This window comes from Molothrus ater, chromosome 12 (genome assembly GCF_012460135.2).
Source record: "Molothrus ater isolate BHLD 08-10-18 breed brown headed cowbird chromosome 12, BPBGC_Mater_1.1, whole genome shotgun sequence".
Taxonomy (NCBI): Eukaryota; Metazoa; Chordata; class Aves; order Passeriformes; family Icteridae; genus Molothrus; species Molothrus ater.
The window spans coordinates 9,259,220-9,285,905 of NC_050489.2; the positions used below are offsets into that span (position 1 = coordinate 9,259,220).

General features: G+C 38.7%; 1 long non-coding RNA gene across 1 annotated transcript in view; it reads right to left on the reverse strand.

The window, feature by feature from the left end:
- Positions 1 to 26,686, reverse strand: part of LOC118691233 (uncharacterized) — a 182,162-nt gene that overhangs the window by 34,554 nt on the left and 120,922 nt on the right. The window contains exon 4 of the long non-coding RNA XR_004980982.2: positions 25,935 to 26,029. This is a non-coding gene — a long non-coding RNA (uncharacterized LOC118691233). The remainder of the gene's footprint in view (positions 1 to 25,934; positions 26,030 to 26,686) is intronic.

Here is a 26,686-nt window from a genome sequence, read left to right on the forward strand (position 1 = left end):
AGGGAGAAATTCACCACTTCTCAAACATTTGTTGTCATTGGGACATCAAATGGATGGACATCCCAAATTGCCTCCTGCAAAGGGAGCAAGAGGTAACTATGGAGCTTGTTCCAAATGTCCCCTTCACTGTTTCCAAGCCTCTGAGCAATGATGGGGTGAGGGATCTGCATCTTCTAGAGTGATGCTATGAAACAGTCCCATCCAGCCTGTCCCAAATGACTTTGACAGCCTTTCCTAGTGCATAACTCCCAATCTGCTGCTGCTGAGTGCTATGCAAGGGAAGGACCTCTCTTCCCACAGAGTTCATCATCTGCTGCATGCAGACCAAAGAGTGGAGAGCCCAGAGCTCAGGCCATTCAGCTGCTTGTTCATGACTCTCCTAAACCAGGAGAGCATTAGGTATTAGTAATAGAGTATTAGGGATTATTAAGAGATATTATTAGTACTAGCAGGGCACTCCAGAAAAATATTTGATCAGAATATTTCATATAAAATATAAAGAATCAGAAATATTTCATATAAAATATTTAGAATAGGTCCTCTGTTGACTTGAGAGGAAGCAGGCTATGGGTAAGTTCTCAGCTGGCCATGGAAATAATGGACTGAACCATCCAAAGCAGAATGTATGCCCATCATCCTTGGTCTGATATGGTGGAAACAGCAGGGAGTGCAAACGAGATGCATTTGTAAGTAAAAGGTGACATGGCAATCATTATGCAAACTGATTTTTTTAATGAAGAAACATTTGAGAGCTCCAATCATCTTCATACAGAAAAATTAGCTTTGGGAAAATAGTTTCTGCAGACAGCTTCAGTATTTAACTGATTAAAAAACTGAGGGAAAGGGTTTGTCTGTCACTATAAAATCTGCAAGACTAAATTGCTGCTTGGACTTCAAACTGCTTCCTGTCATGCATGAATGACAGGTGCCACTTGCTGTAGTTCTCTATTCTCCTTTCTGAGAAATTTGAAGTGTGCTCCTCCAAAGAAAGAGCTGGCTGCCCACTCACATTCACAGCTACAATAACTAGAACTTCTACAAACTTCCTTGCCACAGTTCTTGTTTGGAGGTTAATTCTCCCAAGTTCTAGAAAAATGGCTGCTTAAAAATGAAGAGATAAAGGATAGCTGGGAGCTACTGTTTGTCATGCTGCCCTATCAGAGGACAGCGTGAGTTAAATAGTTTTTCATAAAAAGGCAAAGGAAAAAAGAAAGGAGTGTGTATCACTAAAAGACAGAGGAGAAATCTTTTATTAACATTTTGGAAGAAAGGCTGCCTGTATTTTTGCTGACATTTTTTCTATGAGCAGAGCTAACAAAACAGCATTTGTCGAGGTCAGCCTAGTGTATCATGTAATTGTATCATTCAAGCTTGTTTCAGGTATGGGTTGCTTTTCCATTAATTATATTCCATGCACATGTATACATATCAGAGCTGTTGGGATGTCTATTTCTATTAGTTTAACAAGCCCTGGTATTAATGAGATTGCTCTATAATTGAACCTTTTCATGGGTCCCTTGGTGATGAAATTATGCTAATCTGAATCTGCAACCACAAGGCATCCATCATACTTGATCAAATAGTAAACATCAACAGTGATATGCTGGGAGTGTAAATGTGCCGTTAATTATTACGTAAATGAACAAGCCCCATTATTTCATCTTTATATTCATGCAACTTAATAAAATGTGAAGACAGCGTGTATCAGTCCTCCACTATGTGGCAGCATGGTCCAGTTAACAGCAACATGAGCTTGTAAATATTGTTATATCTTGAGGGCTGATACACTCTGTGTATAAAAGAGGAAAGAAGGGGGATATATTTCATCTCCCTGGGTCACTTTTGTGGGAAACAATGATACTGATCAACTACATACCTTTAAAAGGGAAAAAACATCTGATTTCCCTACTGCTCTAATTGTTTGGTTTTAAAATCTGTGTGGATCGTGGATCACTAAGGGTTTTAAGTGAGAGATATATCTCAGAATGTCTGAAGTGGAATGATCTATATCAACTTCAGAAAATGTTTGTACACTTAAGCAGATAAGGTTTTCTGTACCTACGCTTGTAAAAATAAATGGATTTGCAGGATGCCTGTGTTGCTGCAGGCATCATTCCTCAGCGACTGCTACATCACACTAAAGAAAAGAATAAGAATTTCAGGCTGCTGTTAATCAATAATATGAGAAGGACCAGAATCGCCACAGAGCAAGCATAAAAAATATCATTTTTTTGTCAATGTTTCTTATTAGGTGCACTGTACCTAATAACTATCTGAGCAAGTACTACATCTCCATGCAAGTTGCTTTTATTTTTGCCTTCACATGTACAGAGGTAAACAGAAATTAAAATAAGATGTTATTGGTTTTGGTAGCATTTTAGTCTGACAAATCACAACCTCAATATTTATCCAGTGACCAGAATATTCTTCCAGTTTCTGATGAAGTAAAATTACCTTATCAGAGATCTTATGAATATGATAAGCAAGATATGTGCTTCACTGATGTGAAATATATAGGTGCCAGATGTCACTGACTAATTTCTAAAAAAAACAAGATTAGTTCTCCTTTCTGAATATGTTTCACTAAGTTCTATATAGGAGTATCTTGTGCTGATGATATTAAATCTACTTTTTGACCTAGTTTGACTCATGCTTTGCCTTGGCCTTTTCAATAGTTAACAGAATTACTTTAAACATATTTGTGGAAAAACTTTCTGTAAGCCATCAAGTTATACATTCAATTAATATAAAAATATAGAGATTTATATTATTACTTTTCATAGGAAAAACAGAATTCATTAGAGAAGCATTTGAAAATGTACTCAATAACTTTGAGACATAGCTCAAAAGAAGTTCCCTGGATTGATGCAGTCCTGGGGCAATATAACATATAGAGCTGCAAGCTGCTCACTCCAAGCTGATTCTGCTGCTGCTAAAATCAAGATAAAGGCCTTTGAGACAGGGCCTGTTCCTGTATTTATGTTACCTCTATAGGCAACTGAACTACAAAACCCTAGGCTGATTAAAAAAAAAAAGTTTAATATATTTCTAAAAACATTTTCATTGGGAGAAAAAGTCCTGATGCTTTTGTGTCAGTTATGACATAGAAACAAAAAGAAAGGGAGAGGGGTGTTCCTCTGAGCTCCCAGGCTTTCATGTATTTATCCATATCCTGTTAATGACATTTTGCATTACTGAGACAGTTTGCCCCAAGTTTCCTTTACTAAAATTGAATTGTTTTGAGATATATACCAATCATGGTGAGAGCTTCATACTACAGAATCAGCATCTCAAACAGTACCAAGGCACATTCAGTCTTGCAATTTCTTCCCTTCCCAACATTTTTCAGTGGAACTAGAGAGGACTCCTTCAGAACGCGCCACGTCCTGGTGCTGCTCCCCTTATTTACACCATCACCACTGCTCATTTCAGCAGCCTGACTCAGTTTCAAACACAACTAGTGCCAGCACTTAAGAGATTGTTTCCATCCTTCCTTTTTTTGTTTTTGACAGCATTGCCTAGCGCTCTGGTTTCCCTCAGACGTGCTTTTGCAACTCTCCTGCTGAATCAGCAGCCTCCCCTCCTGAATTTCCCCATGCCAGCCACACCGGGTTCACCTCTGACACCACCTGTGAGTCTTAGACCAGCCCAAAAAGCCCTGCCACTCCCAAAGATCAGTCATCAAAATGTCAAGGGACCTGGAGAACTGGAGAGAGTTGAAGGAGGGAGAGTTGAAGTTGAATCTTCACCCAAAAACCACCCCAAGAGCCAACAAAGAGTAAAACCACCTCAGGTTTCTGAGTGTGTGGATATGACCATGGAAGGGGTTTAATCTCCCTTTGCACAACTGTGACTGAGGAATGCTGGAATCTGCAAAGACAGGTGCTGGTCCTTGGCATGTCCCTGAGTCTGCAGAGGCTTTGCTGAAATCTCAAACCTGCTCCTTGCCTTTAGTGGGGTCACAGCACAACCACCCCAGGGAGAGTGGGACTGAGGCCCCTGGGAACCACTTCTGGAGGAGCAACTCCCCACAGCACCAGCCTTTGCCCTTGTGTGTCACCTGCGCTTGTCTCACCTCATACTCCAGTTACTGACTTCGATTTTTATTTATTTTTGGACTGAAGATTCCTTAATTAATGCAGACATATAAAATAATCCTCTAGACTTCTGTTATGAAAGCTATAACAACAATAAATTATTATAGGTATTGTATGAGACAAAAGCATGGAACAGTGTTTCCCAATGACAGAAAATTACTGAAAATTTGTACCACTATTTATAATTATATCTGATTTTGTTAAATACAGATAGGACAGCAGAACAACACACTGAAGATCTTTTGTTCATGGCATTTTAAAAATCAAAATTATTCCTACAGTTCCTAATTTATAGTCATCCTCAGAAATCTATCCTTTCTTCAGTTTTATTCCTGTATAATGCCCTTGTTGCATATCTTTATATATATTTTAGTAATTATTTCCACTCTCCGTCCAAGCAACATCAGCAAACTACACCCAAGATCCTATTGGCCTTGATTTTTTAAAATTTAGCAAAAGAATTCAAGCAGTCTCAAACTATGAATTTTTCCATCAAAACCAGAAAACCTTAAACCTAATTTACATTATTATTATTATTATTATTATTATTATTATTATTATTAACCATTGCAGTTTGTAATCTTGAAAATATGTTTCTTTTGACTAGATATTCTTACCAGGGGGTTGATTAATTGCTTGGCTATCCTGTTATAGAAGTCACCTCACAAGATTTCTCTCCCATAGCAGTGATCCTTTCCTATGTGAGACCATACATTTTCAAATCATGAATGAGAGTGAAACAATTCAAGGCATTAAATTAGACTTCAATCCTTTTACCTTCTATCCATTCAGACTTTCCTAAATAACTCATTATCTGCTATTCTAATTTCCCAGTCATGCAAGGCCCACTGGGGTCTGATAGCAAATTTAGCCAAATTTATTATTAACAAGTATCTCTAATCTTAATTGTTTGCTAGAAATTCAGAATTGTTTCTTATTTGTGTATTCAAAATTGTATAATAATTTGTGTATGATACTTGTTCGGTTTCCCTGCTGATGAGTTTGTTAATTTGAATGTAAATTAAGTATGATCACAGAACACAATGTTCCTCATTTCAAGTGTATTTCTACCTAAATTAATTCCCTTGTGTCCAGGATACCCCTCTGTACTATTAAAATCAATATATAGTCCTGATTCTTTCCTGGTGGGAGTTCCCAAACCAAGCAAACAGACAAGTACAAACAGGAAAGGCCAGTGCTGAAACTTAAAGCCAGCTAAGGTTAAGTAATTAGTGCAGATTTGTCTTATCATTCAGAAACGCTCAGTTTGGAATTTCAGGGCCAAAACTCAGATCTCTCTGGGTGTTCTGACTAATTTATCTCATAAAACTCATGACAAATACCCAAAACAATTGTACTCAGATTTGAAATTTTTAGTCAAGTTGTAGGAATTATAGTCCACAAAAAAGAATTAGCATTGTTTTCCAGACAATCTTGCATCCATTGTTAGCTGGAAAGAAGCACTGGAGTCAATCACTCCAAGCTCCCACTCAGGAAGGGCTGCTGGCAGCACAGAACAGCCACATCTTTCTGCAGCTGACTCTTGTACACCTGCACAGATGTCTGGGCAACCTGGAATGCCACTGTTCAGGGTAAAAATGAGGATTCAGAACATATTTCGATGATCTGTAAAGATCAGAGATTTGCAGGTGGTCTTGAAAGCTGAATGCTCACCTTATTTAGATGTGGTTGGGCATGTCATGGGTACAGGTATCACAAGAATGTGATCCATGTCAGCCCACAGCATTCACACCAGTGCATAGCATTGCTCTGCAGAGCAATAATAAGCTGAACATTCAAAAGTACTCAAAGTCTGGTGATTATTATTCCAAAAGTGCTGAAGGAGATTTACTTTTGTACCCTTCCTAATGTTTTGTGCCTGTCAATACCTGTCACCCACCTTTTTCTGGATGAATACTTCTCCATCAGTACAACTGAGACAAATGAAATGCCTGTGGATATTCACATGCATTAAATAGCTATACATGCTCAGAATCACTAAGGGATGAGGGGATTGGCCAACCAGAGTAAAGCACAGAAATGGGAATCTTACATGAAGTGTTGATGTCATTATTTCACTGATATTTCAGGGGGAAAGCTGCTAAAAGTCTGGCTGAAGAATTCGAGCTTTCAAAACCAATCTCTCAGAGAACACACACATATATATATGTATATATATCTTATACATTATGTGTTTGTGTGTGCTCATAAAGCCCTTTGTCTTCCTTGTATTTACAGAAATAAAGTAATTTTCTTTCAGATCAGCCATAGTAACCTCACTATCCCAGCAGGACTCTAGTCAGGAAGCAAATGATGTAGTTTCAAGAACTTGTGTCATTACTGCAGAGCACAGAGTGAAAGGATAGACTGCAGCATTTTCCCAGGAGGTGTGTACTCAACTCTGCCCACAGTCTGACCACTGCAATGCTTTCAGCATCTCCCTGTGAAGGGGGAAGGAAGGATAAGTCATTACCCCCAGATAAGAGTGGTACAGACATCACAGCCTAGAATTAACAGTTATGAGCTAGAATTGAAGTAGTAGCACTCTAACTGCTATGACACAGATATCAGCACTGTGCTGGGCAACTAAGGAAACCATGAGCCTCAACAGATTTGCAGTGGAAAATTACAACTTCCCTCTGCTGAGCAGAAGCTCTGTAAAGACGATACTCAAGGTGCACAACGCAGTCCAACAATCAAAGGTGGCCTGTCAAAATGCAAGCTGTCACCTGCAGAGGCTGGAAGTTGCTACATTCAGGCAGTCTCCAGAGAGGATTTCAAATTCTATATCTCAAAGTTATAGCTATAGAAAGTGGGTGGAAATCCCTGGCAGAAAGGTGGGCAGAACTGCAGGGAGCATGGGGGCTTGGGTGGGATGTGGCTGTGTGAAATCAGCTTAGTGTTTGGGAATTATCAGACTGCTCCAGAGTGGGCATTGAGGAACTCCAGGAGAGGCTGAGCTTGCCATGGACCAGCCTCCTGCCCCAGAAGAACACCCTAAAGAGATTTCAGACTGGAAACACCCTCAGGACTGTATAAATACACCTTCCCCCATTACAAGACTACACAATTGGCATAACTTCTACTAAGCAGCAGAATCTGCAGTTCTCATGTGTGCAAGCCCAGGTCTTACTGCACTAATGACCATCTCCAGCTACATTTGGCAAAAATCTGCTACTAAACAACTGGTTCACTTACAGCCTTCCTTAAAGAACCTGCTCCCTTTCCAAAACACTCGGTGGAGAAAAAAAAATTGTAGACAATCCCAACCTGTGTGAAATCCTAACCTGTTACATGTTCAGAGCTGAATCTGTTCTCTATTAATCCTTGACCACTCCACTCACTTTTCTTCCCTTTCTAGCTGCACCCAAGGTTTTGAAACTTTTACTGCAATCATTTAATGGGACTTCTTATATAGTAAATGCTCAGTGATGATAGGTTAAATAAGGCCAGTGCCAGCTATTGCTCTGCAAAAAGATTCTATGTATGTGCAGGTGGAGCCAGGTACCAGGGAAAATGGCTGATGGTGAGAAGGTATCAGCTAATTCTTGGCTCCATCCTTCAAAAGAACACATGCTTAGAAAATGATTCATCGTGTAGTTTTAAAGATCACTTCCCTTCACACTTTCTTCATCTTGCAAGTTTGTGTTGTCACCTTTCCTTGCTCAAAAGAATGCAGAATTTCTAGCTTCCCTTAAGACCAGCTCAGATTTGCAAATCTCAGGAAACAGTTAAATTCAAGGCTATATCCCACTGTTGAGTTACAGAATTACTATGTTCATTACAGCAGCTATGGCTGCATAACCCCAGTGTGTTTACCATGGAAATAGCTCTGTGACAAGCATTATGCCTTCTTCAACAAGTCATACAAAATCTCTGAATTTCTACTGCAACAATTCTCTTAGTTTTTACAAAACATACACTGGTAACTTTTACCTGACAGCCACAGAGACAATAGTTTTTCAGGCTAAATGAGTCAGTGTTTGCTGGACAGATTTTGTCACTGTACAGTGGATATAGATTGTGTGTGAAAGGGGGTAAACTGAAATCTAATTAGATTTCATTTTAAGTCTAGCTGCTGCAATTATGACTTCTGAATAAAAGTGGTTGTTATTTAGCAGGGTAGCCTAAGCAATGCACATAATTATTATAATTATTAGGTACCTAATGATATCTAATAGGAGTCAGCATTGTAAATAAATGCTGTAGACTGTTCAGCAGGGTGGCCTGCACTTTGCAGAAAACTAAATAACAAAGGTTAATAAATATGTTTACAGATGATTGTTTTACAGGAACCCTGGGCAGCACTATCTGTTGGAGATTAGCTACATTAGGACTCAACAGACCAGAAAACATCCAGAATAATAGTCTTGGTACCGGCTTATAGATGCAGTGTATTAAAATAGCCAAACCAAATTCCTTCTGTTTCCAAATCCTGTCTCTCAAGTATAAGTTACAGTGGGGTTTTTTGTTTGTTTTTCTATTTTTTAATAAGATCACATAGTGGGAAAAATTCAACTTAATGGGATAAATCAGCAAATATGAAATCAATCAGACATTCGGTTTTTATGTTCCTTTTTTTCATTCTCAGAATTTAAGAATATAAAATGGATACTGCTATTTGAAGTGTGAATTACAATAGCTGCAGATGCTGCCTAACCCCTATTTGCACTGTATTAGCAGAAGAATTGTATTTATGTAATGAAGACAATGTCCACTGCTGATATAGATGACACATTAAAGATTTAAAATTGCATGTGTTTGCAAAGTGCATTTCAGAACCTTCAATTTCCAAAGTCCATTGTGCTTTCAATTATCTTCCCACCCAGGCAAACTAGGGAGAGACTAATCAAGCATAATGTCCTCACATACTTCCCAGTATGCCTTCCTCAGAGAGGGCAAAGGGCACTGTCAGATCAGGATTGCAGCTTGCTCTGCCATGGGAAACACTGGTATGATTTACAGTTTATAGTCTCCATCACTAAATGTAGCCATTAGTAACAGTAAGCCTAGCTACAAAATAAGCATTTGTTATTTAAAGTTTTCCCACATGACTTTGAGATAATTTTAGCATTTATAAATTATTTTGGTAGTGGTCGGTTAGCTTCCAGAAAACAAACAAACAAACAACTAAAAAAACCCAAACAAAATGGAAAAAAAAAAAACAAACCAAAAGAAAAAATACCAGCCTGGAGTAAATATTCCAGTAATGTATTTAAGGCTCATGCATTGATCTGACTGTAAATATTTGTTTTTTGAATAACACCCGTATTAGCTGCTGCAAATGCATCTAATACAGTTGTTATTCAACCCATGCATCTCTCATATGCCAGTAGATGGGTTATTTACTGATTTCTCCCCTGGAATAAAAGGGCATGATCCAGACAGTCCTCTAATTGCCTCCTGAACTGGAGGTGTGTAGGTTGTCACATAAAAGAGAACTTTCCTTCAGAGATGAGGGCTGGCCACTCACTCACTCACTCACTCACTCACTCACTCACTCACTCACTCACTCACTCACTCATCACTCACTCACCCACCTCTGTGCTGAGACTGCTCACATTAAACTCTCATTGCCAGGACAATGAGCACGTTTGACACTTCTCTCTCACAAACACCAAGCCCTGGCATTGTAGGATCACAGGGTGCTTTGGGCTGGAAGGGACCTTACAGATCATCTTGTCCCAGCCCACTGCCATGGGCAGGGGCACCTTCCACTAGACCTGGCTCCTCCCTCCAACCAGTCCTTGAACACTTCCAGGGATGGGACACCCACACCTTCTCTGGGCAGCCTGTGCCAGTGCCTCACCACTCCTGGAGGGAAGAATTTCTTCTTTATCTCACCCAAATCTACCCTCTTTCAGTACAATTTTATCTTCCCAAGCCCAGGTTCACTACTGTTCTAGATACATCCATCAGTGCAGCCAGGATTTGCTAGGATGCTACTAAAGAAAACTTCTACTTCCAATTCAAATTAACTCAGTTTGTCCAGGTACCAACTTTGATATCTCTCTCCCTGACTCCAGACTTTCCTGAAAACCTCATTTGCTTCTACCTGCAGGACTCTTGCAATGCTTTCTCCCCAAGGGGTTTCTTCAATAACTCAAAGAGTAAATGCTTATTATCAGGACAGGAGGAAATTCGTGTAAGGTTCTGCAGATGACCTAGTTTTGTACACCCAGAAGAACAAGATCTCCAGGACATCTGAACAGAAGGGTCAAGGTAAAAACCACCCTGCTGATGCATGAGCCCTTTCCTCTATTCAGGTAGTGAAAAGCAGATCAGCTGAGGAGTTTTATCCCCCTGTGTAACTTCATATGCACAAACCATAAATTCATAACCAGGAACAGCACAACATGTGCCTCTGAACATGGTCCTTTAAATATGTAAAGCATCTTATCAATAATAATAATGAAATACTAAGTTGGGTTTATCAGAATCTACCAAAAGTGCAGCTGTCACAGTAAAAGTAATTGGTCAATGGAACATTATTTCATGATATTGAAAAAAGGTAGCAATGCTTTTGGAACAAAAAAGAGCTTTCAATACAGGAATAATGTGAAATTATGAAGTTGGTTCAGCTCAGAAAAAACATAATTTTTAATCATAGTATTTTGTAAGCCACAAATGGAATTCATTTTCACAATTCATGAATTAAAGATATGCTTTGAAATTGAGTTCAGCATCCTAAAAGCATATATTATGTATCTATACAGCAAACTTGGGCACTAATGTAAACCAAGTTCTATTTACATTTTGATTGCTACCTCATATCTATCAATTAATGTACTGTATTCATAAAACACAACCTTCAATACCCAGCTGATGTGAAGAACTTCCATATGAATTCCAGGCTCAGTCTCTGAAGACTATTTTGTTGGTAATGCTATGTGTGAAGTTAAGTACTGTACTTGTGTTTTTATCTATCCAAAATGTATTTATCTCAAGTTCTCTCAACCCATTTTTCCTAGGCAAATTTCATGCCTTAAAAAATACAGCCTAATAGCATTAAAGCAACAAACAGCAGGATTTTGTGTACATGTTAAGAGAACTCTAACAAATTGCATTTGAACTATTTAAACCTTTTCTTTCACTGAACCCAATAATAATTTTGATTCAGAGAATGACATTTTCCTCATTTAAAACAAAAACAAGAACCAAACCTCATTTTCCATTGGCTTTAATAGGAGTTTTTGATATGCACAGACAACAGACCTGGTCTACCTGTTAGACTCTGGCAATACGAATACAGGGGAGGTCAAAGTGCCTCTTCTCTCAGTGAATAAAGCAGCCTGTGGGAGATGCCAAACCCCACTTCTTTTTACACCCATGTGATTCAATAGCATTGTGAAGGCGAACAAGGGAGGCTGAACTGGTGTCACTGTGCTTGTGACTGACCTGCAGAACAAGCCAGAATATACCTCAAGTGATGGATTTGATTAGACAGACAGCAAGTTGAATATTCAGATAGAACAAAAGCATCACTGAAAATTGCACAGCTTATCTCTGTAAATACAAAATGCACACACAAACCATGAATGCTATGGGGCTAAACGCACTCCTCTCTCCCTCACTCTCTCAAATCAGCACTCTCAGTAATCTGAAGCCAGTTTATTGATTCCTCTGGCTGCTGGGAAGGAGGTGGTGCTTACACTGAAAGAAACAACTCAGCATGTCAGAGAAGGGCCTTTCAGAACAGACCACAGCTCGGTGCATCAAACTTCTTGAAAGCAAGAGAGATTATTTGTCTCAAACAGGTTGAGTGCTGGTTGCATCCTGTGCTCAAACCCCTTGAGAGGCACCATGTGTCCGTGCTCTGCAGGCAGATGTTTGCCAGGAATGGCTCCATGGGCTGTTTGGGCAGATCAGAGGCTGTGCAGAGCACAGCACCAGTGTGAGGGGAGGAACAGAAACTGCTTTGCTGTGAGAAAGAATGGCTCCATCAGGAGCTCAGCACAGTAAAGCAGGGCTGGGGCAGGCACACAGGCAGTGCAGCTGGCAGAGCCAGAGATCCCTGGTGTGCACACAGGCTGGTGAAAAGCTTTGTGCCACGGCAGAGGGGCAGTGCCCACCAGGGGGGATTTCATGGCTCTGCCACTGAGCTCTTAAAGGATTGGGTTGCAGCATCCCACGTGAAAAGATCTCCTGCAGTGATCTTTGCCAGTTCATTTCAAAATCTGGCCCCAGTGCTATCAGTCATGCTGGATGAGACTCACAGTTTATTCAGGTAACCAGAGCCTGTTTGTTTTCACTGCAGTCCCAAGAGGCTGCCACTCAAGGAGGAAATCTGGCACACAGGATTGGGAAGCTGCACTTGGGAGCTTTTATGTCAAAGCTTTCTGCCAGTTTTCTGTGTACCTGGCACACCAGTGTAGGCGCTTCCCAGGCAAGGGAACCTCCTCACTCTGTGCCTCAGCTCTGCACTGGGAGGCTCAGGGTGAGCATCACTTCATTACAACATGCTAACACTGACATGCTGTCATCGTGCCTACAAAGAGATGCTTCCAGGAGAAGGAAGGTTTATCACTACATGAAGCATTGGAAATTACAATGTTTAATCTGGCAGAAACCACTTTTCTGCAAATAGACTTCCAGAGTCGACTATGATGTTGTCTTTTATTCTGACTACTTTATTTTCCTGCTCTGAAAGGCTCCTACCACAATAAAAAAACAACATTGCAATCGGAACAAATCTGACACCAGGGAATCTTGGTACCTCAGCAGACAGATGAATGACAATTTAGGCTATTTTTTTTTTTTTTTTTGCTAATATCATCTGGAGTTGATATTGTTATAAATCTTTTGGTGAACCTTCCCCTAGAAAGAGAGGGAAAAGAGGACAACAACAAACTTCATCTGTTTAAAGGCTGCTCTTGGCAGTTGGAAGATCTTTAAGCATTATTCAGCTCATAACAATGTTTTGTGTTGGTTTTTTTTTCCATCCTTTTGTAGTCCAAACCGTCAAAAAAGTTGCTGAGGGCATCCCAAACATATTCAGCTATTACATGCAAGTGGGTAATAAAGGGACATAAGTTCCTACAACAACAGAAGATAAACAGGTTCACACATTGAAGTCTCAAGCATTTCTATATTCACCCTTTATAGAAACCCTTGCCAGCTCATTGATTCACTCTGTGAGATTTAGAAGGTTCCTTTGTTGTCTCCAAATTAGCAAAGATGCTAAAAGGTGTGAGGAAATTTCTGTGGTTTTTGCATTTACTCCTGGTAAATAAAGATAAGAAAATAAATTTTTAAAAAATATAACATAGTGATCATTATGAATCAGTTATCAGCTCTAGGCCCTCAGAGTAAGTGGCAGGAGCTAATGTATCCTTAGTTTGTCTCTTCAGGATTTTCTCCAGTCATGAAACCATCAATCATATTGGAACAAGGCCTTTCAAGTATCTTCCCTTGACTCTGTGTGGATTGAAAAATATAATTGTTTGTTAAATCTCCTTCAGAAGAAATTATTAAAAGAATTTGGATTTGTGTAGATTTATGTATTCATATAGAATCACAGAATAAATGGATTTTTATGATAGGTCTATGTTTGGAGGATTATTTAAATTTGCTACACAGATATGACCTACATTTTCAAAAAACAGTAATAATTTCTCAAGAAGACTTTGATATTATCTGTGCTTGTCAATTTGTTGAGATTCAGGACAAAGACCTTCTGAAATCTGACTAAAAAATCAAGTTATGTAGTTAATATTTATTAAAAAAACCTCAACCTTTTTATTTCTAGTGTTTATGATTTAAGATTACACAAAGAAAGCTCACATGTCACTATTCCATCAGCAATGAGTTTCTTTACTCTTTGAAATTGTTACCATGTACCCACTTGAACAGTTTTTTGGTAACTTTCTAATGGAAAGGGAAAAATCAAGGAGGTTTATTACACAGTCTCTTTAGAGTAGAAACCTTCACCTTATGTGAAGGCCTATTTAAAGTGAAAGAAATTTAAAAGATTACTTTGTAGTAAGAAGATACATTTTAATCTAGCAGAGCACTACTAGTTTTCAGAAATCAAATGTCTGTCATATGAGAACATTTACAGGACGTATTAGAGAAACCATTTATGTGTTTTATGAACTCTAAATTAAAACTAATTTGAATGTCAGCTTTCAAACTTGGGAGTTCAAAGCCTTGTTTCAGGTTTTCATACTGATGTTGCTGCATTTCCAAGATCGTGGGGGAAAAATTGGATAGAATGGATTGTTAGTACATGTTGAAAGAAGCAGAGCAATAATTGACAGTGACCCATGAGAATGGCCAGGCCAGACTGACAATCTAGACAACAAGGGGTCTGTGGTAAGAAAGGGAAAGAAGGACCTGGAGATATTTTCTAAAGGGAATGCAGAAAGTAACCAGGTAACCTTTTTTACAGCCTCTGAGCAGAGCATGTGGTGCATGGAATCCCTCTGAACAGAGCATGGTGACCTGAACACAATATTCAGCATATTCAGATTCACCTGAGTCTTGCTCCTGCTGAAGACAGGGCAGTGAAACTCTCTGCTCATCCCCAGTGAGCAGCTACTACTGCAGTAGTTTTGTGGAAGCACAGAGCTCACAGCACCTCTAGCACAGTGAGAGGGTAAATTAACCAGTGAGGGAAGAAGGGATTCTCACTGGGTATTGCAGAGCTCTTATAATCAGCTATCAAAGAGCATTTCTGCAGCACTAGAGTAGAACAAGGGGTGACTTAGGCTGTCCTCACTGCTGTGCCTCTCATGGGGTGCATCAGATCAGAAATTTAGACATGAGAACTATCTATGCATCGCATACATTAGCATCATAATTGCCACTGAAACTGAGTTCTCATTGTTCAGTTCAGCATAATAATTGCAATCTTGGAATCAGTCCAGGTTCAGTACAGTTAGTTTATAAACAACATCCAATTAAACCCCTTGGAATATGTTCCCTATCAGTTTCTGAGAAACAGGTTAACAAGACACCTATTTTTTCATGAGCTGGAAATGTACAGTTTATCTACAATGTTTTAGTCATGTGTCCTGTAACATACCAGTGAGAACCAGGCCTAAAATCTTGCAAGAAATTAACTGTCCTATTGGAATTAGCATGAGAATATAAAGTGCCCTGCAAACAAGTTTTGGCACTCAGATGGCTGAAACACTGTGTATGAAACACTTTTGAGATGAGTATCCCTTGACAGTCACAATCTGTGGTGCTACTCATTTCACCTGCAGGGAGAGAGGACAGCTTGCCCCTCTGCAGAGGTGATGGAATTGGGAAAACCAGAGAGTTCTCAACGTGCAGAAAGTCAGCAGTATGGGCACAGGCACAGGAGGATGTAAATTCCTGACTCTGTTCCTGCACTCCCCTCCCTCCCACACTGCCAGGCCACTCTGCCCACCTGCACACCATGTGGCTCTCTGGGAGCAGGGGCTGTGCTCTCCCCCTGACTTCATTGCACCCTCACACATTCACAGAGCAGCAGCGTGTGACAGATGATGGACTGAGATCAAGACAGAGGAGGAAGATAACGTCAGTCTGCCCGTTCATACAGCTGCTGGCCACCTTTCATTCTTCCCCAAGTTTGGCCCTACAGCCCCAAAGCAATTCAGGACTGTCACAGAGCCTCCAGCTCTCACTGCCTGCTACAAAACCAGCAACCTACAAACAAACCTGTGCTTAGGAGTACTGACAATCATGCCAAGTCCTGCAGCCATTTCAGTGCCTTCAGTTTTCCCTTTCTGGTGTTCTGTGGCTTTCTTTTTGCTGCTGCACAACCTTTTGTCTTTCTCTCTACTCATGTTCTCCCTCACTCAACTGGGAAAATTCACAACATCGAATTCAGTCCCACAAATAACTGCAGCTGTTTGTTTTTTGTTGACCTGACAATATTTTCAGGGGGAAACCCATTTGATCTTTTAAATTTTAAATAATGTTTTGTTTGAAGCCTTAGTCATGCTCAATTATAACTAAAAAGCCCGATTATTTAAAAATTCAACTAAGTGAAACCAGTGATTTACAGGCATGTTAAATCACAGATCTGATAAGGTTGATTACTCTGATGTACTGCCATGTGCATAAATGCTTGTGGTCACTCTAAATGAGCTGCCCCCTCTATGGTGCATGTGTGTGAGCAGCTCAGGTGTGTGAGCAGGAGCACCAGCTCAGGTGTGTGAGCAGGAGCACCAGCTCAGGCACCACAAAGCTCCAGTCCAAGTGGGTGCAACAGCAGTACAACATCACCTTGTTTCTCCTGACTGCAGAGCTGGGTTGTCCCACATTCTCCCAGAGCTCAGTGTCCTTTGCAGTGCAGCACACCCTTATGTGCTTTGCTGAGACTCAAAGTCCTAAGACTTCAAACCCCAAGGCATTCAAAAGAGAATACAGGATTTTCAATTTACATATTTTTTTAAATTCAACTCTCTCTTAGTGTATAACCCACTCTGTACCTTCCATTTCAATATCCTTTTATTGATGTCATAAACCATGTAAGCCAGGACTTTTATTAGGAAATGGTACCTGCACAATAAGACACTACAACAACCTTGTGTTTTGCTAAATATCAAACTTGACACTGTTACCTGTTCTACTCTAGTACCTAAAGAGGAAAAAAAAATCAATGAGGATGTTTATAAAGAGTCAGAAAAGAGAACTAGGCAGTAGACTGGAACTGTTTGCTCCACATTTTAAACTCATGTAATACCAATATCTTAAAAACTGTGTTACTTTCAATTTTTCCTAGGACAAGACAGGTGATAAGGAAGAACTGCCTGTGTGGTTTTTTTGGACTTTACCCTTTCCTTTTCTCTCAATCCCTCCTTCTCACCAGATTCCCATATTTATGAATCACAAGAAAACAAAAAAAAAAACAACAAACCCTCCCATTGAGACTGTGAACAAAGAATTCGTGTCTGAAAGATCAGAGCATATAACAACAAAAATTATATTACTGCAGTCAGATATTGAAGATGTTAAGTCCTTATGAAATTGACTAGACGACTGAGCGATTTTATGCCTTTTTAAAAATTTATTTATAATCTGGCAGATGTTTTTCAGATTGTTATCTATGCTAAATTTACACAGGACTGGAAAAAAAGTCATCTAACAACTAAAAAGGACAAGAAAAGGAAATGACACTAATAAAACTCTTCTTTTGATTCTGACTTTAAAAGTTTGCTGATGGATTTATTTGATTATGTTGAAATCAGGTCTCTAACTAAACACTACTGTAATTTCTCAAATCTCAGAATACTTTGGTTAACTTGATAGCAAATCTTTGCATTCTACTGCCTAGAATATCAATATCTACAGAAATACTCCAGAAACTAATATCCAGATGAAACTTCAATAGACTACAATCCCATATTTCCTTATGTGCTTTTTTCTTTGTCTCCAAATTCTGTTCAAGAATTTTTTTTAGTCTTCTGTAAGGAATTTTGATTAAGTTCCATTAAGTGCATAATTCCTCAGAAGGTGTATTTCTGAGTGGTTCCATTGATGTATGCCAATTACACCAGCTGACAAACAGCCACTGCATTACAAAAAAAATCCATATTTTTAATGACTCCCTTGCTGTCCTCCATGTCTGTGTGTATGTCATGACACACAGCTTCCCACCATCTGCACTTCTTCCTTTATATATCCGCGCATTTTGTATTATAAATTGCTTGGCTGTGATGTATCTTGACATTTGACATAACAGCAGGGCTGGGGGGAGCGTAAGTGCTGATCATTAGATTATTGTTGAAGTATTCTCTCCTTTCCTCCCCTGCTCCCTGTGTTCCCTGGAGACACAGGTGTTAATAAAATCAAACAAAATGAAAATGGGTAAATTATTGCAAGCTATGAACACCTACATTGTGCCATGCCTCACTAGTTTCCAATACCACCTCATTCTTGAGACAACCAGAGAAAAAGATGCAATTTCATCCTGTAGACTGGGTGGTATAAGGAAAGGACAAAAGAGACAAGATATTGCAATCCAAAGGTCAGTGACCCACTCCCTTGTATAATTATAGCATTTCATTTATATCCTACCAATCTGTCTTTGGATGGCTGATAGTAAATTAAGAAGCTAAAAAAGAACAATTTTGAAAATTCCCTAATAACTAATAACTGAGCTCTAAACCTAGAGCATCATACAGGGAGATGAGCACAAGTATCAACTTGGAATTTCTTTACCAAAAAATAATTTTAAGAATGCTCTAGGACTCAGATCTGACCTAGATCTGTGTCTCAGTAGTTTGCTTCAGGATTCTTGAAAACAGATTTAACACTTACTCTAAACACCTCAGAGATTTTGTAGAGCTTCAAGGGTCTGAGTCATCCTGGAGTGCAATATACATCCAACTGACTCTTGCAGGATGGATGCACTTTATGCCTCTTTAAAATGCAGGTAGAACATTTTTGTGCTGCATTCCTCATTTCCCATGATCAAGCACAAAACTCTTCCCCTGCATTCTCCCAAGAAAGTTTCATGCAGTAACAAAAACTGAGTGAGAACATTAATGTTGATCCTTTTGCTAATATATATTAACAGTTTATATCTAAATTTAACAGTGGCCCACCTTTAGTAATTAGCAGAGCCCAACACTTCCCCAGCCTGCTAGCCATTGCTATTGGAACAGCACTGCACAGCTCTTCAGTCTCATCTACTGCACAACCAGAGGAGCACAATAGAAAACAAATTCTAGATCCCTAGAGCTGATCAGAGAATCGCTCAGTGTCCCTTCATTCAGTACATGCAGTGCCAGTGACCTACCAGGGTCACTCTGGCACTGCATGTTTTACACTTTGATACAAAGTGCTAAAATGCTATAGATTATAGAATTTTATAAGAAACCAAATGGGAAATAATTCTCTCTAAAGGGCTGGAGGAGCAGAACAAATTAAACGTTTGCTGTGAATAATACTGGAAACTCAACTGTTAAGGCCAGATACTTCAGAGCACTCTAATCCCTACACCTGCTGGCAGCCAGGTCACACCCATTTCATTTACACACTAAATATTGACCAGAACTTGGAATTCAAGACTACAGCTTTATAGAAACAAGCCAGTAACTTTCCACTTGAAAAGCTGTCTAACTGTATTTATCTCAACCTGAGCACAGTAATTAATATTTATGAGGATGAGTGAAAGAAGGATGCTCATAGCAAAAGGGGATTATGAAAACACAAGAACGTGTGAGGATGCTGATGGGACTGAGCAACTGGCACCTAAGACACACATGCAGCAGGCCCATGAAGCGACAGAAGGAGAGGACAACAGTGTATGTGTAGCTGTCTTCACACACAAGCACAGAAAAACTTTTTTCTCTGCTTTGTTCCACAAGTAATCCAGGAAAAGTCTTGGTACTTGTACCTAATACATTTATTACCACTGATTTAATGGCTTTATTTGACTGCTACAGGCACCCACATCTGAGACATCCCTGATCCCAGGCTAATCAAAGTAACAGTGCCTGGCACATGTTCCATTCTTCAGGGGTAAGTACTAGATCTGTTACAGGTTTAAATCTGCATGTGTTGCATATTTCTGGATTTATATCCTACATGAATATGACCAATAAAAAGTGGACAGAAGTTTAGAGCTCCGGAAAGAACTTGTCAACAGCATTTTAAGGTGAAAAAAAAAAGAAAAATAGGAGGTTTTGATCTGCAGAATGTGAAGTGTAACAATTAAAGCAGAAGGGTAGATACTTTGAGCTCATTAAAATTTCTTTTGAAGATGAAAGTCATTAGATTTCAATGAGAACTTGGAGCAGAAGCTCACAATGACATGAGAATATTTAACCTGTAGTCTACAGTGCTTCAAGCAATTGAAAGTATGATAAATAATTGCTTGGCTGTAGTAACCACATAGAAGGAAAAAAAGGATTACCCTAATCAAACACAGTCAGTGTGGTGCTGCCTGTCTCTGTGCTCCACATTTCATTCTGAAAGTTTGCAGTTATAAAAACGGAAATCCTGAGTTCTTAAAGAGGAAATTGTAAAGGATTTATTTTCCTGCCACCTCCAAGAAAACTTTGATAATATTCAGGGTCAGCTCTTCAGCTGGCATGATCAGCAGAGCTCTGTGGAAACCAGTGGATCATTGCCAACTTGTAACAGCTGAATGTCTGCTTTTACAACAGGGACAATTTTATTTTAGTTTTTTTTTAATCCATATCTCTTTTATTTTTTTCCTCTTTGAATTAGGAACATTAATAGCCAAATACATTTTTTGTTGTCAGGAATACCTGTCCTCCAAGCTACAAGACTCATATTTTTATGTGAGTTGCACCAGTGATTCTTACTCATATTTCAGTAACACCACAAAGCACAAGCCAGGACTCAAGCCAGGACTGTACAATCCTTTACCACACAGGTATTTTTAAGTTATGTCTGTGCAAAAAGCCAAACACTAATGTAACAGAGGCCTAAAGCACAGATAATGGGCCCTCCTGAAAAGGCAGGGTGAGCTTGTCTTAGACAGCGTTATCATGGGAAACAGTACTTCTCAAAAGAAGCCAATTAGCAAGGAAAAATGAAAACATTTTATTCTGCATATATTGAAAAAAGCAGTTTTTTTCTTCTGTATGAAGAAAGTGCTCTAGGGAAGGTAAGTGATTTTGTGAAGCCTTTTGATTTTGACAATAATCTTCTTTGGGGCTCAGGGAATACATTTCTGACTGATTTGGGTTGCATAAACAGGCTTTTGTAGGTCCACAGCCAAGAAACATGATGGTAAGGGATGACTAGCATGATGTTAGGCCAATAACCATCCATTTCTAAAGAGACAAAGGGAAAAACCCAGAAATATGCTCATCTACAATAAAACAAAAATATATAAATAAAGACCTAGAGACTTTTAGCCAAAATAGCCCTTAAGAAAATTTCCCAAGAGATTGGAGCTCTAGGGCTGGAAGAAGAGTCACTGGGAAAGATGGCTTTTGGAAAGAAAAAATTTTTTATTTAAATGAGAATGGAATGTTTGGAAAAGATTATGATGGATGACCTTCATAACTTCTCAGAGGATCCATCAACCCAATAATTTTCTCATTTGATTGGTAATGAAAGAAACCAGTTACACTTCTTGCTCTGGTAAAACAATCTCAGAGTCTGCATTCTCCTATCTCAGGTGACTGCCTGGACCACCTAAGAGCTGCTGAGTTTGGGCATATCTGTGTCAATCTTCTTTTTTAGAAGAACTTTCTAAAAGTTCTTTCACAAGACATGTGATCAATATATCCATTTTTTCCCACAAATCATTTGCAAGGGAAGGAGAACCCAAAAGTTAAGAATGAAAGACACATTATCTGAGATGTACTCTGTTAATCAATACTGACAGCTAAAAACCACTGTAACCTTTCTGAAAAATCTGTTATCCGATTGGATCCTCAGATTTCAACTTGATAAGCAATAATACCAAGTTACATCTAGTTTGTTGCAAAGGAGGTCTTTTGCTATCACTTTCTGCTGGAAATCCCACCATTGGTGAAAGTGAGAAAAGCTTGTAAGGGCCTGTTTCACTGGAAGATTCCCTATCTGCTTCCAGCTCTTTAGCAATAAAAATTAAAAAAAAAATATTTTGTTACATGCAGCTGCTGAAGAATGTGGGTGTACAAGATCTTGTGTTGCAATTGCTTCTGTGACTGTTCTACAGTAAAGAGCAGTAAAGACCAGGCCATGACAGTGGCCACCATGAAAAACCTTTGCCACAGTCACTGGCAAATATTTCAGTGAAGCAATGTGCTCTGCATTTGCAAACACTGTTAAAAACATTTCCCCAGAATGTGAGAGAAAACTCCCATTATATCTTTAAATAATTCAAGCAAATTGAACCCTTTCCTGAATATATCCTGAAATTAGAATATTTTTTAAAATTTTTTCTAACAAAAGATTAAAAAAAAAATCTAAATATTTGAGAAAGCAAGGGGAAAAAAGGTTAAAATATAAGGGCAAACTTACATAGAATCCTCCCAGTACATCTCTGAGTAGCTCTCTAAGCACTGTACATTTAAGATCTCTACCACAGAATAAAGATATTCCTTTGCTGCTTTGTTACTGCCTAGCCCTACAACCAGACTATCTAGGACTAAATCTGAAAGCAGAAATTCAGGCATGCTGTAGCATTCTATGCTTAGAAAATCCATGGCTCTTGTAGTATTCATAATCCTATGACGTTAAATTTAGCTGGTCAAATTCTGCTCTTACTTGTACTTCACATCTGTCAGCTTAGGGTGTACAGGGCATATCAAGGCAGCATTTAGCTCAGAATAGGGAGATATTTGATATTTGAAATACATTTCATCTTTTGAAAGCCATATTTGTTCAATAATAAATGCAGGAACAAGCATCTCCAAGGTCATGCAATCTGTGTTCTTTCCCACTCAGCTAAAGGTGGTATTAAGGAGCTAAAATGAGAGAAATATTGTCATTTGGTTATGTAGCATACTGTACCTGATGTCATCCTTCTGACACTTGGCACACTTTGTTTAACAAGGAATTCAGCTGGGGCACAGGAGCTGTGGGGCAGCTCCAGGCTGAGGGTCTGGCACAGTGAGTGCTGGGCTGCAGGCTGTGCATGTGCCCACACTGTGAAGTGGATAAATTGCTTTCTTAATTATATAAACATATACTAATATTATCAGTTTGCCTTACTTTTACAAAGAAATATTAAAAAGTCTTGCAAACAAGCACATAGAGCACTGATTCCTCAAGCATCCCACTGGAGTGCCAGAGGGTTAGTCCTATTAACAATAGTCCTGTTAAAATGCCTTAGTTGTAGTGAAAAATTGATCTAAAATTTCAGGTAAAATTTTAAAGCTGTCTTCCTCAGGTAAGTAAAAATCATCAGAGCAAGTAAACTTACCCTAAATAACATTTACTGTCATTAGAATGTCTTCATTTTCTTATATTATGTACATAGGAATATAAATCACAGCTGGTCAGAGAGCCCAAGGTGAGAGAAGACATCTATGAAGGTGACTTAGTTTTTTCCTCTGACCCTTTACAGCAGTCATCCAAAACAGAAAACATAGTGATAAAAATTGCAGTAAATGCCTGTAGTGTACACAGTGTGTGTGTTTCAGAGGGGCATAAAATGCAGTGTTTTCTTTTGACTGTGCAACAGAGGGCACAAGTTATTAGCAATGTTGTAATGAACACTTCTGTGCACAGATGTAATGACTGTACGGATTAATGTGAAATTCTGTTTCAAATGGTCAAAAAATGTGTAAGCAGTGAAAAATTGTTTGTATTGTTACACTTTCAAACCTCTGATGCAAAAGACCAAAACTAGGCCTTTTGAAGTGATTTTTATGCATTACGCCAAGAAATTCCAATCATTTGTGCTGAAACTCTCCAAAATGTCATTCCAAAATTTTCAGCAGAACTTAAAAAAATTTCAGAAACAAAGAGCTGGGAACAACAAAACTAGCTGAACTCAGCCTTTTGATCTCATTGTGTGTAACTAAATGCTTTTCTTTTGGGGGCTTTTTAAAATTTATTTAGCACCGAAACAGAACCTGGTGAAGCACTGTCACTCCTTTTCATTACTGGAAACAACGTTATTTTTTAAAAGTCCTAGAAAATCTAGACAGATTTCCTTTACAGATATTTTAGGTTAAATAGGTAGCTGCATGTCTACTTAATCACAGGCACTTGCATACTTGAACTTGCTCTGAGCTTGTCTGATGAATTATCTCTGATTAATTTTCTTTGTTTTACACAAAGACATTGTCTCCCATCAAATAAAGCAACAAAATAGATGTTTGAGGACAACAAAATCCTTCCCATATACAAGGTTAGGTATATTACAGTTTAGTCTTGTGAAGCTGGTCAACACCTCAGAGTTTTACCAACATTAGTTTGATGTGTTCAGTGCCGTCAGTTGCAACACTGAGGTTTAAATTTTAAAATAAAATTTCAGAGATAAAAGCATTTAGATATTTCTATCAGCTATACTACTGGAATGTGCATGCCTGCAGCATTATTTACAGTGTCAGATTCAAAGAGGCCACTAGAAAATATCAGTTGATGTATTCAATGGTTTGTTTCCCAACCTGAGTCCCACAAGAACCCCAACCAAAAATTATCAGTGCTATTTTTTCCACATTGTACTTTTCCATTTCTAATTGTTTATAATTCTTCATAGAAGCCCTTTTAATTCAGCTACCCAATATAATACAATATACATAATATTTTGCAAGACACAGCTTCTACAACTGCCTCTATACCTTCAGGCTTTGTGACTTGATGCCATAATGGTCTTGATTTATTAGAAGATAAACCTTTTCCAATGCTTTTTCCTTTAAATAGTGAACTGTAAATAACTTATCCAATATGAAAAATGCTAAGTAGCTCCTTTGAAATTCTAATGGAGATTGTCTACAGTTACATCACCCACTGCAGAATCTTTGTATTAGTACTTGTATATATGGGAACATACAGGACAGTAACCTGCACATATACACATTTCTGTGTGAGTCTGTTTGAGACACAAAATTTGGGTGGGGTGCAGCTAGCATATTCCAAAACAGAAGGAAATATTTTGTTGATGTATTTGTGTCTTATATATGACATGTGAATATCGTGGCATACCTTGATGTCAGCATCAGGATGGAGTGAGGACTGGCTGGGCCATGCACCATAATCCTTGTGTTTGAAGCTCTGACTCTGACCATATTAAACCCAAGTCCTGGGCTAACAAGGCTTCCTAATTACTCCTCTGTTCTCTCTCCCTACAGGCACCACATCTCTAGAACATTCTGCCACCAACCAAGCTCTGCTCCACCAGCCCTCTGATCAACCCCTGTAGAGCTCAGAAGACCTTTTCTCCCTGCCAGCCTTAACCAAATCACTCTTCCAGGCCTGCCATTCTTCAGAACACTGTCAGGCTTTGTTACCACCAACCCACTATTTCCAGAACACAGTTAAGTGCTTATCACTTAAAACGTTAAACACTAATTGCTTAGTAATGAAAACTTGAATTGATTGGAGAGTAAACTTCTGCTAACTGACTGGCAGAATTCCAGCTCCAGTCCATAATAATCAAAATTCACTAAAATAGCATTTTTAAAGTCTTTTGTTTGAAAACCATTCTATACCCAGGTGTGGGAAGATCTAGTTGCAAGGTAGTCATTTTAAGTGTTTCTAGGACTAAGTAAAAAAAAATGTTTCTGAATTAACAATTGCTAATTTGGGGTTGAATAAAATCTCTGTGTTCATCTTAAAAATGTCCACATTATTAAAAAACATATTTCTCCCTCCTTTATTTCACCTGCTTGTTTTGTCAAGTACATCAATCCCTCTTAGAAATGTATGCCTCAAGAGAAAGATACTCAGCTTCCTCCTAACCTGGTGCTCAGGATGGAGACTCTTCCATTGTCACTTTGATAGGATTTGCCATTGATTGCAAAGGTACTGTGTAACCTGAGGAACTTCCCTCGCCTTCTAAAACAGCATTCTGAATTTTCGTGACTTCAGACAAAATACTGCAGCTAATTCCCTGTATATTCTGCTCGTTTACTGTGGGTGCTGATGGAGCTGAGTAGGAATGTTTAATGCAATGTTACTTGTGAGACATTGGATTACATTGGATAATGAAAAGGAAATAAATGCAAACTGAATTCTTAGCATACTATTAACTATTCATGGCATTGGACTGGATTTCTCTTTCTAGTTTTTAGAAATTACAGAAGAAACACCCTGAAAACATGCAAAGCACCAGTGCTACTCCTTAGCGTCTCTTAATTGTAATTAGTCCATGCTCAAAATCCCAACCCATTTCTTAAAGATCTCTTTCATGTCACAAGAGCTTTGCAGAGATTTTGGACAATGTTCCCAAACACAGACCAAGAGAGTTTCTTTTGCTTTTACCTTCAGGGCCACAATATGAGAAGCTTCTGGCACTCTGATGTTCTGTCACTTTTTAATGCAAACTCTGGAAGTTCACGGACACAACGCTGCACAATCTGAGGAAGATAAATCACAGTTACTTCAAGCCAGTTGACAGCAGTTTAAGCAGCTGCAATCATCAACCACCAAGGGAGTTTCTTCTTTTATCTTACTAAATGCAAAAGTATACCAGGAGCTGCTAATATCACTGGACTATCAGGAGTCCTGCTTTTACATAAATACCAGCAAGCAGTAAGTAAATTCTGTTGACGAAATGTAATAAAACAAAGACGGTTTCAAATATGACCATTCCCTGATGCATTCTGTAGCCCCCTCTTACTCACTTATTGCATGCTGCTGAGATTATAAGGTTTGCTTTTATCTGTCAGAAATCAATATTTCAAACATCGGATAAAAGAGGAAATTGAACTGGGAATAGGCTGAAGTGCTGTAAAAACTACAAAGCACAATTATCAAAAAGCACTTAAAGTACTTAATAGGACACACATATAAAAATGCTCAAATTAATGTCAGGGAACTATAATGAGAACTTTTTCTATGCTTTTTGATCCAAATGCAATGCAATTCGAGTGCAGCCTGGTCAGTCAATACAGTTTTCAATTTATATGAAACCCTAAGGATTTCTAGCAATCCATTTGCTAGAACTGAACCATTACATATGATTGGTTAATATTTCAATTTATTGAAAATACATTATTTTGTGTAAAGTGTTT